Source organism: Microcebus murinus, chromosome 4 (genome assembly GCF_040939455.1).
Source record: "Microcebus murinus isolate Inina chromosome 4, M.murinus_Inina_mat1.0, whole genome shotgun sequence".
NCBI classification, from domain to species: Eukaryota; Metazoa; Chordata; class Mammalia; order Primates; family Cheirogaleidae; genus Microcebus; species Microcebus murinus.
The window spans coordinates 7953368-7967151 of record NC_134107.1 but is presented as its reverse complement, the minus strand read 5'-3'; the positions used below and the strand labels follow the sequence as shown (position 1 = coordinate 7967151).

Here is a 13784-nt window from a genome sequence, read left to right as displayed (position 1 = left end):
ACCTTAGGGTATGTTTCTAAAGACTGTTTTTTTCCTTAATTATGGATTACATTTTCTTCCTTCTTTGAATGACTAGTAGTTTTTTATTACATGCTGGACTTGCCTGGATAATAACACTTTCTTTTAAAGAATGTTGAGTTTTGGGCTGGGCGCAGTGGCTCACTCCGGGAGGCCAATGCAGGCAGATTGTTCAAGGTCAGGAGTTCAAAACCAGCCTGAGCAAGAGTGAGACCCCACCTCTACTATAAATAGAAAGAAATTAATTGGCTAATTAATATATATAGAAAAAATTAGCTGGGCATGGTGGCACATGCCTGTAGTCCCAGCTACTCGGGAGGCTAAGGCAGCAGGATTGCTTGGAGTTTGAGGTTGCTGTGAGCTAGGCTGATGCCACGGCACTCATTCTAGCCTGGGCAACAAAGCGAGACTCTGTCTCAAAAAAAAAAAGAATGTTGAGTTTTGTTCTGGTAGGTAATTTATTTCCAGCAATTCTCCTTGATGTTTTTGAGACTTGGTTTTAGGCTTTATTAGGGCAGGTTTAGAGTAATGCTTATTCTGTGGAAGAGGTTAGGAAAGAGCTGACCTTTGTGAAAAGCCAGATAGTAAATATTTTCAGTTTTTCAAGCCATATGGTCTTTCTCACAACTACTCAGCTCTGCCACTATAGTGTAATTAATATCAGCCACAGACAATATGTAAATAAATACATGTGGCTATATTTGGCTCATGGTTGGCAAGATCTGGGCAGGCTATAGTCCACCTGTTTCTGTTCTAGGTCATGATCTTTTTTCCTAAGGCATGGCCTTTCTGGTATCTCAGCTCAATGTCCAGGATATTAATGAACTGTTTCCATTCTGGCTAGACCAGAATTCAAATGCTCCCAGCACCATGTGACATTTAGTATCTCTGTATAACTTCCAACCCCACAGCAGCAGCAACTCTCTGCCAGGTCTCATAAAGTCTCACCGTGCATACGTACAGCCCAACTGTCCACCAAGGATTCATAGAAAACCCACATATGAACCTCTGGGCATCTGCAAAGCTCCCACCTTTCCAGTACACCTGCCCTGCTTCAGCAACCCTCAACTGTGAGCTCTGCCTTACCAGCTCAGAAGAACTGTTGTGCTCTGCATGGGCTCCATCTGTTTTGTGGTCATCAAATTGTCCAGGGAGAGGTTCATGGGCCAGGGTTAACGTGGGGCTCACCTCAAGTATTTTCCTTCTCTTAGTAATCACAGTCCTGCTTATTGCTGAAAGCCCAATAATAGTTGCCCTATATATTTAACCCAGTTTTATAGTTGTTTAGCATGGGAAGACGCTGACATAATCAGAAGCAGACATCGTAAAACTCAGTGATTTAAAAAAAAAAAAGATGTTGAGGCGGGCGGATTGCTCAAGGTCAGGAGTTCAAAACCAGCCTGAGCAAGAGCGAGACCCCGTCTCTACTATAAATAGAAAGAAATTAATTGGCCAACTGATATATATATAAAAAATTAGCCGGGCATGGTGGCGCATGCCTGTAGTCCCAGCTACCCGGGAGGCTGAGGCAGAAGGATCACTCGAGCCCAGGAGTTTGAGGTTGCTGTGAGCTAGGCTGACGCCACGGCACTCACTCTAGCCTGGGCAACAAAGCGAGACTCTGTCTCAAAAAAAAAAAATAAATAAATAAATAAAAAATAAAAAAAGATGTTTTTCACTCTCTGTTGAAAAGGCCTAGAAACAATAAAACCTAACAGCAATGATTACACCTAGAACCTAGATCTTAGTTTCTAAGTATCTCTCCCTTCCTAAAGAAACTAGAGATCTTTGGGAAAATGGCTGATTCCAGGTTTGGGATAGGGAAAATACAAGGTATATCCAGCTTGAAGGAGCTCTCATTGGGCAAATATGGGAAAATTTGAGCACCAAAAATATAACGATTGCAATGACTTCTTTTTTTTTGTTTTTGTTTTTTGAGACAGAGTCTCACTTTGTTGTCCAGGCTAGAGTGAGTGCCGTGGCATCAGCCTAGCTCACGGCAACCTCAGTCTCCTGGGCACAAGTGATCTTCCTTCCTGCCTCAGCCTCCCAAGTAGCTGGGACTACAGGCATGCACCACCATGCCTGGCTGATTTTTTGTATATATATTTTTAGTTGGTCAATTAATTTCTTTCTATTTTTAGTAGAGACGGGGTCTCGCTCAGGCTGGTTTTGAACTCCTGACCTTGAGCAATCCTCCCGCCTAGGCCTCCCAGAGTGCTAGGATTACAGGAGTGAGCCACCACGCCCAGCCATGCAATGACTTCTATTACAATAACATACTGAATAAAAAAAGGATAAATGAATGTATTGTGACACTTGAAATGGGGATGGTGAAAAATTCTTCCTTAATGAAGAATAATAACTTATTATATCAAATGCATAATAAATATAGAAGGAATTTAAAAAACAGCTGGGCACAGTGGTGTGTGCCTGTAGTCCCAGCTACTCAGGAGCATGAGGCGGGAGGATTGCTTGAGCCCGGGAGTTCAAGGCTGTAGTGTGCTATGATCACACCAGGGAATAGCCACTGTATTCTATCCTGGGCAATATAGCCAGACTCTGTCTCAACAAATAAATAATTAAAATAAAGAACAATGAAATAAATAATTCAGGCAAAGATTATCACTTGATGCTAAGACCATTGGTTGACTGAATTATGGGGAACAGGACATTCACATGGTCTCAACTTACCACCCAACAGATTAGTTATGATTATAAAGGGAAAAGAGTTCCTTGACAGGCCGGGCGCGGTGGCTCAAGCCTGTAATCCTAGCACTCTGGGAGGCCGAGGCGGGCAGATTGCTCGAGGTCAGGAGTTCGAAACCAGCCTGAGCAAGAGCAAGACCCCGTCTCTACTATAAATAGAAAGAAATTAATTGGCCAACTAATATATATATATAAAATTAGCCGGGCATGGTGGCGCATGCCTGTAGTCCCAGCTACTCGGGAGGCTGAGGCAGAAGGATTGCTTGAGCCCAGGAGTTTGAGGTTGCTGTGAGCTAGGCTGACGCCACGGCACTCACTCTAGCCTGTGCAACAAAGTGAGACTCTGTCTCAAAAAAAAAAAAAAAAAAAAAAAAGAGTTCCTTGACAATGAAGAGATCTTGCAGGTACTATTTTTTTTTTTTTTTTGAGACAGAGTCTTACTTTGTTGCCCAAGCTACAGTGAGTGCCGTGGCATCAGCCTAGCTCACAGCAACCTCAAACTCCTGGGCTCAAGCAATCTTTCTGCCTCAGCCTCCTGAGTAGCTAGGACTACAGGCATGTGCCACCATGCCTGGCTAATCTTTTCTATATATATTAGTTGGCCAATTAATTTCTTTCTATTTATAGTAGAGACGGGTCTCACTCTTGCTCAGGCTGGTTTCGAACGCCTGACCTTGAGCAATCCACCCGCCTCCGCCTCCCAGAGTAATTTCCTAGGATTACAGGCGTGAGCCACCACGCCCGGCTGCAGGTACTATTTTAAACAAGTAAATAAACTCAGTGTTACCAACAAATGAATAAAGCAACATTATATGACTAAAATAATGCAACAAACAGGGGGAACATGTTATATATTATTCTTATATAGTATTCTTGTAGTATTATGTAGTATTATTCCAAAAAGGCTTAAAGTGAATCTAATTGTAAGGAAACATTCAAACAGACCCAAACTGAGGGATATTCTACAAGACAACTAGATTGGATTCTTCAAAAATGCCAGCGTCATGAGATCCAAAAAGGCAAGAAGAATCAAGAAACATGACAACCAAATGCAATCAGTGATCCCAGATTTGATCCTGAATCAAATTTTTTTTATAGCTGTAATGGAAAATCTAGGGATATTCAGAGAAATGTAATTATGGTCTGTAGTCTAGATAATAACATTGCATTATTATTTCTTGGTCATTATGGAAAACAGTTTGGCAGTTCCTAAGAAAGTTAAACATAGAATTACCATATAACCCAGCAATTCCATTCTTAGGAATTGAAAGCAGTGACTCAAACAGATACTTGTAAACCAATGTTCATGGCAGCATTATTCACAACAGCCAAAGGTTAAAACAATCCAAATATCTATCAATAGATACATGGATAAACAAAATGTAGGATATCTATAGAAGGAAATACTATTCAGCCTTAAAAAGGAATGAAATTCTGATACATGCTACAACATGGATGAACCCTGAAAACATTATGCTAAGTGAAATAAGCCACACACAAAAGGACAAATAATGTATGTTTCAACTTATATGAGGTAACCAGAAGAGGCAAATTCACAGAGATAGAAAGTAGAATAAAGGTTATCAGAGGGGAATGGGGAGTTATAGTTTAATGGGTACAGAGTTTCTGTTTGTGATGATGAAAAAGTTCTGAAAATGGGTAGTGGTGATGGTTGCACAACATTGTGAATGTATTTAATGCCACAATTATACATGTTAAAATGATTAAAATAGTAAATTTTATGTTATGTATATTTTATCAATTTTTTAAAAAAAGGATATTGTGGTTAGATAGGATAATGTCCTTATTTTTAGGATCTACAAACAAAAATATTTAGGGGTGAAGTATAATAATGGCTGCAACTTATTTTCAATGGGTCCAGAAAATAAGAGAGAGAAAAGAAAGAAATATGGCAATAACAACTGGTGGAATCTAGATGTATGATATAAGGGTATTTATTGTACTATTGTTTCAATTTCTCTGTAGGTCTGAAATTTTTCAAAATAAAAAGAAAGTGCTCAATAAATAATTTTTAAATGGAGAGGGGGCACTCCCAGATAGAAAGAATAGCATGAGCAAAGGTGAAGAGGTGGGCAAAGTGTTTTCAAGGGATAGTCAGTAGTCTAGTTTGATCAGAGTGAAAGGTACATACTAGGATGTTCTGGGAGATAAAGGTAGGTTGGTGCCAGGTTGGGAAAGGCCCTGAGCCAAAGAACAGAGTCGTACTGCACTTGGTAGGCAATGGAGAGCATTACTGAAGGCACTGAATGTAAAAGTATCATATATGAAGTGATGGATTACTTCTGAAAGATAAATCATGATGCTCTGGACAGACTGAAGGACAGGACTAGCTGGAAAGCGATTATAGTAGTTGAGGCATGGGAACAGGCACTTTCGCTAGGTGGAGGAAGTGAGAACAAAAGGCAACTGTTTTGTGAAGGACTTTCAGAATTTAATAATTGATTAAGTGTGGAAAGTCAGAGTTATCACCCTGCAGTTTATGTCTGGGCGTAGGAGACTAGCAGTAATAGGGTGTAGGAGAATAGAGGAAATGGAAAAGTCAGTAGGAGGGGCTGGTTTGGAGCTCAAGACTCAGAAATGAAATGTATGAAAAAAGAATGAGGCCGGGCACGGTGGCTCACACCTGTAATCCTAGCACAGGGGAGGCCGAGGCAGGTGGATCGTTTGAGCTCAGGAATTTGAGACCAGCCTGACCAAGAGCAATAACCCATCTCCACTAAAAATAGGAAGAAATTAGCTGGACAACTAAAAAATATATATAGAAAAAATATTAGCCAGGCATGGCACATGCCTTTAGTCCCAGCTCCTTAGGAGGCTGAGGCAGGAGGATCGCTTGAGCCCAGGAATTTGAGGTTGCTGTGAGCTAGGCTGATACCACGACACTCTAGAATGAGTTTAATTTTAAACTAGCCTTCTGGTCAAATGGATTCTTCACAGTCCTGCAGACTCACACAGGAGTCCAACCAGAAACAGAATTCTCCTTCCAAGGACAGTTTCTCCATCAGACCAGCCTCACCTGGCCCTATAACCCATTCCCGGGGACCAACAGGCTCTTACAGCTCCCCCAGGCTCCTGGTGCCTTCAGTTCTTCTCTAGTAGCAATCCTTCAACTTAGTTCCTTTACATCTAGCATCCACATAGTTCCAAGTCTTCTTGCCCTAACTTACTCTCTTATCTGAGTCCTTTTTTTCTTTTTAAGAGGAGAGGAATGAGAGGTATCTGCCAAGGAGCACAAGTCCTGCAGCATGCAGGTCAGGCGGGCACTCTTAGGAAGCTCAAGAATGGTTGGGCCAGGCAAGGGTATTTGTCTTTGTGCTTAGTGGCCATTGCTGGCACTGCCTAGAGGGAGGGGAGGAAGGAAAGAGGGAAGAGATGAATGAACACAGCTGAGGTGGAAGGTGATGCTGGAGCAGAATGGTGGGGTGGGCCAGTGGGGACCACCTGCAGATCTTGCTGCAACAACAGCATGTAGGCCTGGCTCTAGGCCAGTTCCACCCACTACACGGGATACTCAGAAGTACTTGGGTAGGGAGATCACTGCTTACCAGCTCAGGCATCCCACTGACCCCAAAATAATTCCATCTGTTGTCATAAAAGCACTTACTGTATCCCTAACTCAGCCTCCCTCCCAATTTCCCATTTCTATGTTGAAAATAAGAGCTTTAAGTTGGGAGGAGTAAGGACATTCTGAGGAGACAGAGCCTAGCATAGGAATATTTGGAATGATGAGACCTTCGGACTGAGAACAGAACTGGAGGAGACATCTTGCTGAGCCACTGGTGAGGGTGGAAGGTGTGGAAAAGGTCTTTTGAGGAGCTTCGTAAGATGGGAGTCAGTCTGCCAAACCAAGAGATGAGCTGCACAGCAGTGTGTGCTGCCTGCAGAGACAGGCAGCTGCTGTTTTGAGCAAACCTGCGCAGTTGCAAGCCTTCTAAGGCCATAAGAAGATAAATTATGTAGGATGCATATAACCAGTCCCTCTCCCCACCCTAGCCTCTAGGAGCATCTTCATTCACCCAAACCCATCCACCACCCCCATAAGTGTCTCTAGCTTGAGTTGGGCCAGCATGTAGGACCCTGCCTTAGCCTGGGTTTGCACCTTGTTTCTTTCCCTGCCATACTCACCTCCCCACCATTACCTCTGAGGCTCACTGAGATGCTACCAGGGGTGCCAATGGGGTGGGGTGTGGTATTACTACCCAGGCCAATCCTACCAGGCAAACTTTTGCTAACTTCCCTCCTCATCCAGTGGGGGAGCAGCTTTCCTATTCCTGGTTCTCTAGCCCAGATACAGAATACCCTAGTATCCCAGTTGTCCAGGGTACCTACCTGAGAGAAGGCAACCCTGGCAGAATCAAGGGGAAGAGTACTATCTCTCTCATGGGACCTGCTACCATGAAAACAGCCAGCATCTAGTGAGGACATGACAGTAAGAGACTGATCAACCATGTGTCCAACATGGAGAAGCTAGGCTGGGATGGAAAACAGGAAAATGGGCAGGAAATCCTAGCTGAATGGGAAAGAAGGAGAGTCTTGGTTGACTTTCAGGTTAGTCTAGGACCATGGCTTCACCAGTAGGCCGATGGCATCCCTTCGGTGATAACAGATGCAGTGGAAAGATCACTGGTTTCAGTGCCATCACTTAGGTCTTTGACCTACAACCTAAGAACTCAGACCCCTAACATGGAAAATCAAAGTTGTAATACAAGACCTTCCAGCTGTTAAGATAAAGTGAGATCACAAATAAGTGACAGTGCTTTGTAAAGGACCATAATGCCCCTGAAGTAGGCTGACATAGGCCTATATGTTAGGCACTGAGCTGTTATAACCTCCTCTCAAGTACCAGGCCTGTAGTTACGAAGGCTTTACACAGCACTCAGCGACAAAGATTCCTGATGCACCCCACAGGCACTTACTTACCTGCAGCCATAGAGTGGGAGCCAACTTGGGGAGCAGGACGAAGAGGAAAAGCAGGGCTCTGGCATAAAAGCATAAGCTTCCAGGATGGTGTAATAGGTCACCCTGGGTTGCATCTCCAGGAAAAGGGGTGTTTGTGGCTCCCAGAAGTCCTGTACTGTCCCATATCTAGGGACAAAAAAGGCAGTCAGTTGTGCCCAAAACCTCTTTGATTACACTTGTTTAACCTCTCCCCAGCTTCCTTGTTCTGAGGATGACTGCACTCTCTGAGCAACAGAGGATTCCAGGAGGAATCTAGACCCTTGATGGGTTACATAGGACTTAGAAGGATTTTCCCTGTCCTCAAGCCATTCTCCTTTCAACCTTCTCTTGTGCCCTCTTCAAGAGAGACACCTCCATCCCAGGTCCTGAGGTGATTCTCCCCTCCATGGGTCATCAGACTCCTGTCTCAGGGTCTACTTCAGAGCTAGCACCTGGCACAGATTTGGCACTGGGAAGGACTGGAGAAGGGCAGGGCCCCAGAAGTCAGCCTGAAGATGGTGCTGCCAAAGCCAGCTTCAGTCCTTTGCAGTGGATGCATGCCTTGGCAACCTATTGGTATGGTAGACATAGTTTCCCACTCCCAGGTGGGTCACAGGTGAAAAACAATGTCCCTGGGGAGGGGTGGGCCATAGAAAAAAAAGAGCCAAGAATGAACATAAGAGCCAAAAGAATATCCATTACTGGTCCTCAAACTTACCTCCGGATCCTATGCTTCTGTTTCCTCCCCTCATGGTTTTTCCTCTCAGTTCCAGGAAAAGAGGCTTGCAAACCCTCCTGTCCATTTATGAGATCTTGTTCATTGGGCACTCTCAGTTGGCTGGTACCGTGTAAAATATGCCAACAATATGGCTCTTGTACCACAATTATCTGCCTATTCACATTCTTTCCCTAGAAGAGTGGCTGTAAGAGGGCATCCAAGTCTAATAAAAGGATCTCAGGGTAATACAGAGATCACAGCTCAGTTACTCTTTGTAGGAAGCTCATAGCTCCTATTCGTTCACTAGTATTTCCACTAATATTCACTAATATTGGCCAACCAGGTGCCAAGTAGGGAAGGAAAACACTGACCAAAACCCAGTCCCTGTCATCTAGGAGCTCAGCATCTAATCAGGGCTACAGACACTTCTTCTTCACGTATCTCAAGGCTGTGGAAAGGGTGTCCAGAACATCTTTTCCCTACTTCTTGGCATAGCCACATTTCCCACATGCTTTAGGAGGTTCAAATGGTGTCTTCTCCTTGCTTCTCGCATTATATGGTGACTCAGTAGTGGTCTCTCCTGCCTCTGAATCTTCATAGCACAGTTACCTGGACCTCTCTTCTTTTTTTTTGAGACAGAGTCTCACTTTGTTGACCAGGCTAGAGTGAGTGCCGTGGCATCAGCCTAGCTCACAGCAACCTCAAACTCCTGGGCTCAAGCGATCCTCCTGCCTCAGCCTCCCGAGTAGCTGGGACTACAGGCATGCGCCACCATGCCCGGCTAATTTTTTTTTTTTATATATATATCAGTTGGCCAATTAATTTCTTTCTATTTATAGTAGAGACGGGGTCTCGCTCTTGCTCAGGCTGGTTTTGAACTCCTGACCTTGAGCAATCCGCCCGCCTCGGCCTCCCAAGAGCTAGGATTACAGGCGTGAGCCACAGCGCCCGGCCTGGACCTCTCTTCTGACACATCACTTTCTACTTAAATTACATGTGTTTTATATGCATAATTGATCTTCTCTACTAGACTCTATGTTTCCTGAGGGCAAAGTTTGTCTTATACATCTTCATATCCCTCATAGCACCCCACACAGTTCCATGTACATAATAGGTGCTCAAAAAATGCTCATGGAATACAGCTTCCACATAAAGATGCTTTTGGATGAAGACTTGTTTGTGAAACTACTGAGAGTGCCCAGATTTTTTAAAAAAAATAACAAATACATTTTTATCACTAACTTAAAACTCCTTGTTAGGACGTTCCCAGTTAACACAAAGCTTGAACTCAATGCAAGCAGCATAGAATTCTTGGGTATTCTTTATAATCATATGTCCATCCAATCTTATGTAAATATATTATTGTTCAATATCTAGCTGTTTCTGCATCATAACGTATAGGTGCTCACATCCTGTGAATCTCAAGGAAGGGAGAGTATCTTTCCTATCATGTGGTGCTGAGCCTTGTAGATGCTGTGCAATAATGATATAATCCACACTACAGCTAAAGGGAGGTGAGACACTGGCTGTGAGTATACAACCTTGGGTAAGAAGACTGGCTTCACCATCAAAATCAGCCTATAAAACCATCCTGCTTTGGAGAATGGATTTACCCAGAAATAAAGGCAGTGACTTCAGAAATTAGGAAAAGGCTAAGGAATATTTAAAAAATTATCAGAAATGAAAGCTGGAACTTGGTGGCACTTACTATGTGCAGGCCCTGGGCTAAAAACTTACATGCATTATCTCATTTAATCCTCAAAAACCTGAGGTGGTACTATCCTTAATTTTGCAAATGAGGAAACTGAGGCTCGAGAAATGTAATAACTTTGCCCAAAGTCACAAACTCAAGTTTCTCTGACTCTAGACCCCAAGCTGAGATTCTTGCTCAAACCATCCCAGCTCCTTTTCTTCTTTCACTTGGTGTGCAATAAGGGGCAATGAACCCAGCTGTACGTAAAATACCACAGCGCTAGAAGAGACCTTAGGGAGCATATGCTTCAACCTTATTTTACAGAGAAGGAAACTCAGGCTCAGAGACATAAAGGAACTTGTCCTCTGGGTCTGCGGTCCCCAATCCCCACGGACCAGTACCAGTCCATAGCCTATTAGGGACAGGGCCGCAGAGCTCCACTGCCCCTTGCCCGCCCCACCCCCGTCCGTGGAAAAATTGTCCTCCGTGAAACTTGGAGGGGGCGCACAGCAAGAGGTGAGCGGCGGGCAGGCCAGTGTATTCACAGCTGCTCCCCATTGTTCGCATCCCTCCGCCTCCCTCCCCATGAGCTCCGCCTCCCTCCACTCCCCTTGCCCTGCCCCATCCGTGGAAAAATTGTCTTCCATGAAACCGCTCCCTGGTGCCAAAAAGGTTGGGGACCGCTGCTCCAGGTCACACAGACCCGGGGGCTGCTGTGCAACAGAATTGCAAAGCCACTAGAATTCCTGTCCAAGCCTCATTTTACAGAAGGGAGAGCTGCACCCCACAGGGGCTGGAAGCCACCCTGGGTCCCAAATCCATTAGAGGCAGAGCCAGAGACAGATCCAGCCCTGGGTGCGCTCGTTGTCCTGCCAGACGCTCTACCACCACGTTCACCCGTGGCACCAACCGTCCCAGAGGCTGCCAGCGCCTGGCCCACGTCCCAGGTGTACCGGTGGGCGGTGCGCAGGCCCCTGGCAGGCCGAGCGGAGCTGCGCGGGCCACAGCCGGACGCTGGCCTTGCGGACCCGGGCCTCCCTCAGCCCCTTCGCCTCAGAACGCCGAGGCCTCAGGAGCACGCGGACGCCCGGACGCCCCGGAGAATTTGGAAACGCTGGTCCCAGGAGGCAAGGCCGGCCTGGCTTCCTCCCCTAAAACCCCCTACTTTGCCCTCTCAACCGTTTGCAGACCCTGTCCCAGCTCCAGCGCACCTCAGGAAGAAGCAACACTTTCTTGCTCCACTGAGCCAACGGTCCGGGACTCTGGGGGTCGAGGTTCCCATGGAAACGAGAGGAAGCTCTTTGCGCCTGCGCAGAAGCGCGAGGCACGCTGGGAAATGTGGTTTTCATGTTGTTCCTGGAGGCCAGGGGAACAGACGCAAGATGGCGCCCGAACGTCGCAGTCGATTTAGGCAAGCCGAGTTTCCCGGCCCCCGCGCTGCTCGCGTAGGAGAGCCTGCGGAGGGCTGAAAGGTAGCTTCTCTGGACAGCTGAGGCTCTGAGGTGTCTGGGATGCATGGTAAAGGGGCGGAGTCCGGTCTCTTCAGCACGTTTGACTTTGCCGTTTGAAAACTTAGCCTAACGAGGGGCTGCCTTGATTAGGGTAGAGAGCGGCGGCGCCCGAGTTCCGCTCCCCCCCCAGCCTTGGGTAGGAGAACAGTGGGAGAACGTTCTGACGGTGGGAGCCGGCCCAGAATGGACAGGCTGTGCCAGAAACTCAGGCTCCTCGACGCAGCTGGTGTTCCAAGTCTGGGCAGGGCGACCGCTCCCGTTGCTAAGAGGCTGCTGTATCGCGTGGGAGTTGAATGGGAACTCCAGGAGCAGGGGTCATCCTGACCCTCCCTGCCAGGGAGTTCCTAGCACTTCTGGACCCAGGGCTCGCCTTGGGCAGAACTGTGAAATCAATGAGTTTGCCCAGGAACTACCTTCTCCACTCCCGAGTTAGGCTTCTGGACTGAGAATCTAGAAACCTAGGATCTGATTCAGGTTCTGTTAGAGACTCATTAGTTACTTCTCTGAGATAACTAATGCCTGCCCTTTCCTCTGGGAGTGTTGCAAGGTGTTAACATAGGCTGGATGGCACTTTAAGAAGATAGGCATTCCCATTCACTGTAAATTGGTGCAACTTCTTGGAAAGAAATTAGGTGATGCCTGTCAAAATTAAAAATGCACAGGAAGGGGGGCATGGGCAATATACGTAACCTTAACATTTATACGCCCATAATATGCTGAAATTAAAAAAATGCACATAGCCTTTCCTTCAGCAATTATAGAAATATGTTGTACAGATTTAGTGGTCATGTTTGCACAAGAAAATATATACAAGGGTACTTAATGAGGCATTACTTGGAATCAGGGGAAAAAAATATAATGCAACGGCACTCACTCTAGCCTGGGCAACAAAGCGAGACTCTGTCTCAAAAAAACAAAACAACAAAAAAAACCCATAAACAACTTAAAAGTTCATTAATAAATGACCCCTTAAATAAATGGTGGTTTCCATAAAATGGAATGTGTGTGGTTTTTATTCATTTATTTATTTGTCATGACAGCCTATCATTGAAAAATATGTTGTTATTTACTTTTTGAGACAGAGTCTCACTCTCTTGCCCAGGCTAGAGTGCCATGGTATCAGCCTAACTCATAGCAACCTCAGACTCCTGGGCTAAAGCAGTCCTTCTGCCTCAGCCTCCCAAGTAGCTGGGACTACAGGCATGCGCCACCATGCCCGGCTCATTTTTTCTATATATTTTTAGTTGTCTGATTAATTTCTTTCTATTTTTTATAGAGATGGGGTCTCACTCTTGCACAGACTGGTTTGGAACTCCTGACCTTGAGTGATCCTTCCACTTTGGCCTCCCAGAGTGCTAGGATTATAGGCATGACCCACTGCGCCTGGCCTGTCGTTATTTTTTAAATGAGACAAATCTTTACTTTTTTAGAGACAAGGTCTCACTGTTGCCCAGGTTGGAGTGCAATCTCAGACTCCTAGGCTCAAGCGATCCTCCTGCCTCAGCCTCTCGAGTAGCTGGGACTACAGGTGTGTACCACCCACCATACCTGGCTAATTTTTCTATTTTATTTTTGTAAAGATGAGGCCTCACAATGTTGCTCAGGTTGGTCTTGAACTTCTGGCCTCAAGTGATCCTCCAGCCTCAGCCTCCTAAAGTGCTAGGATTATAGGCGTGAGCCACTATAGTTTCCTCTCCAGTCTTTGTTTCCCTGCTTGCTGAATTCTAACCTCAGAGTCCTCCTGAATTCTAGTTGGCCTTAAATTCTGAGTTCATGATCGGACCCTGCCTTTCAAGCTGCATGGGCTGCAGGAGGGCAAGGCAGGACTTGGCCTTGGCTTCCCTCCTGACACTGTCACTCCCAGCCCTAGCCTAGGACTACTGAAAGGACAGTCTAGGTGAGACTCCTGGTTGGCTGCAGGAGTGCAGCCTGGGGTGCAGCCCTCAGTGTTTGCTCAGGGTGGATAAGGAATCAGAACTAGATTCCCTATATCCCACCCACCTTGTGACCCTAGGCATGCCAGATAGGTGCAAATAATTCCTCTTGTGGAAAATATGTAGAGGCTGAATTCCAGCAATGTATAGATGACATGTATTGTTAAAAGATATATCAAAGTGAGGAGGGATAGTTAAGGATTTCCTGGTCTGATGCTTTTGTTTTACAAAAAGAGATTCAA

At 45.6% G+C, this 13784-nt stretch overlaps 1 long non-coding RNA gene across 1 annotated transcript; it reads right to left on the bottom strand.

Moving 5' to 3' along the window:
• Positions 1-4515: 4515 nt before the first annotated feature.
• Positions 4516-11388, bottom strand: LOC105867470 (uncharacterized). The gene is made up of 3 exons (XR_012918896.1): positions 11309-11388; positions 7669-7833; positions 4516-6087 (listed from the first exon to the last, which is right to left on the bottom strand). It is a non-coding gene; the product is annotated as an uncharacterized LOC105867470 (long non-coding RNA).
• Between the last annotated feature and the right edge of the window lie 2396 nt (positions 11389-13784).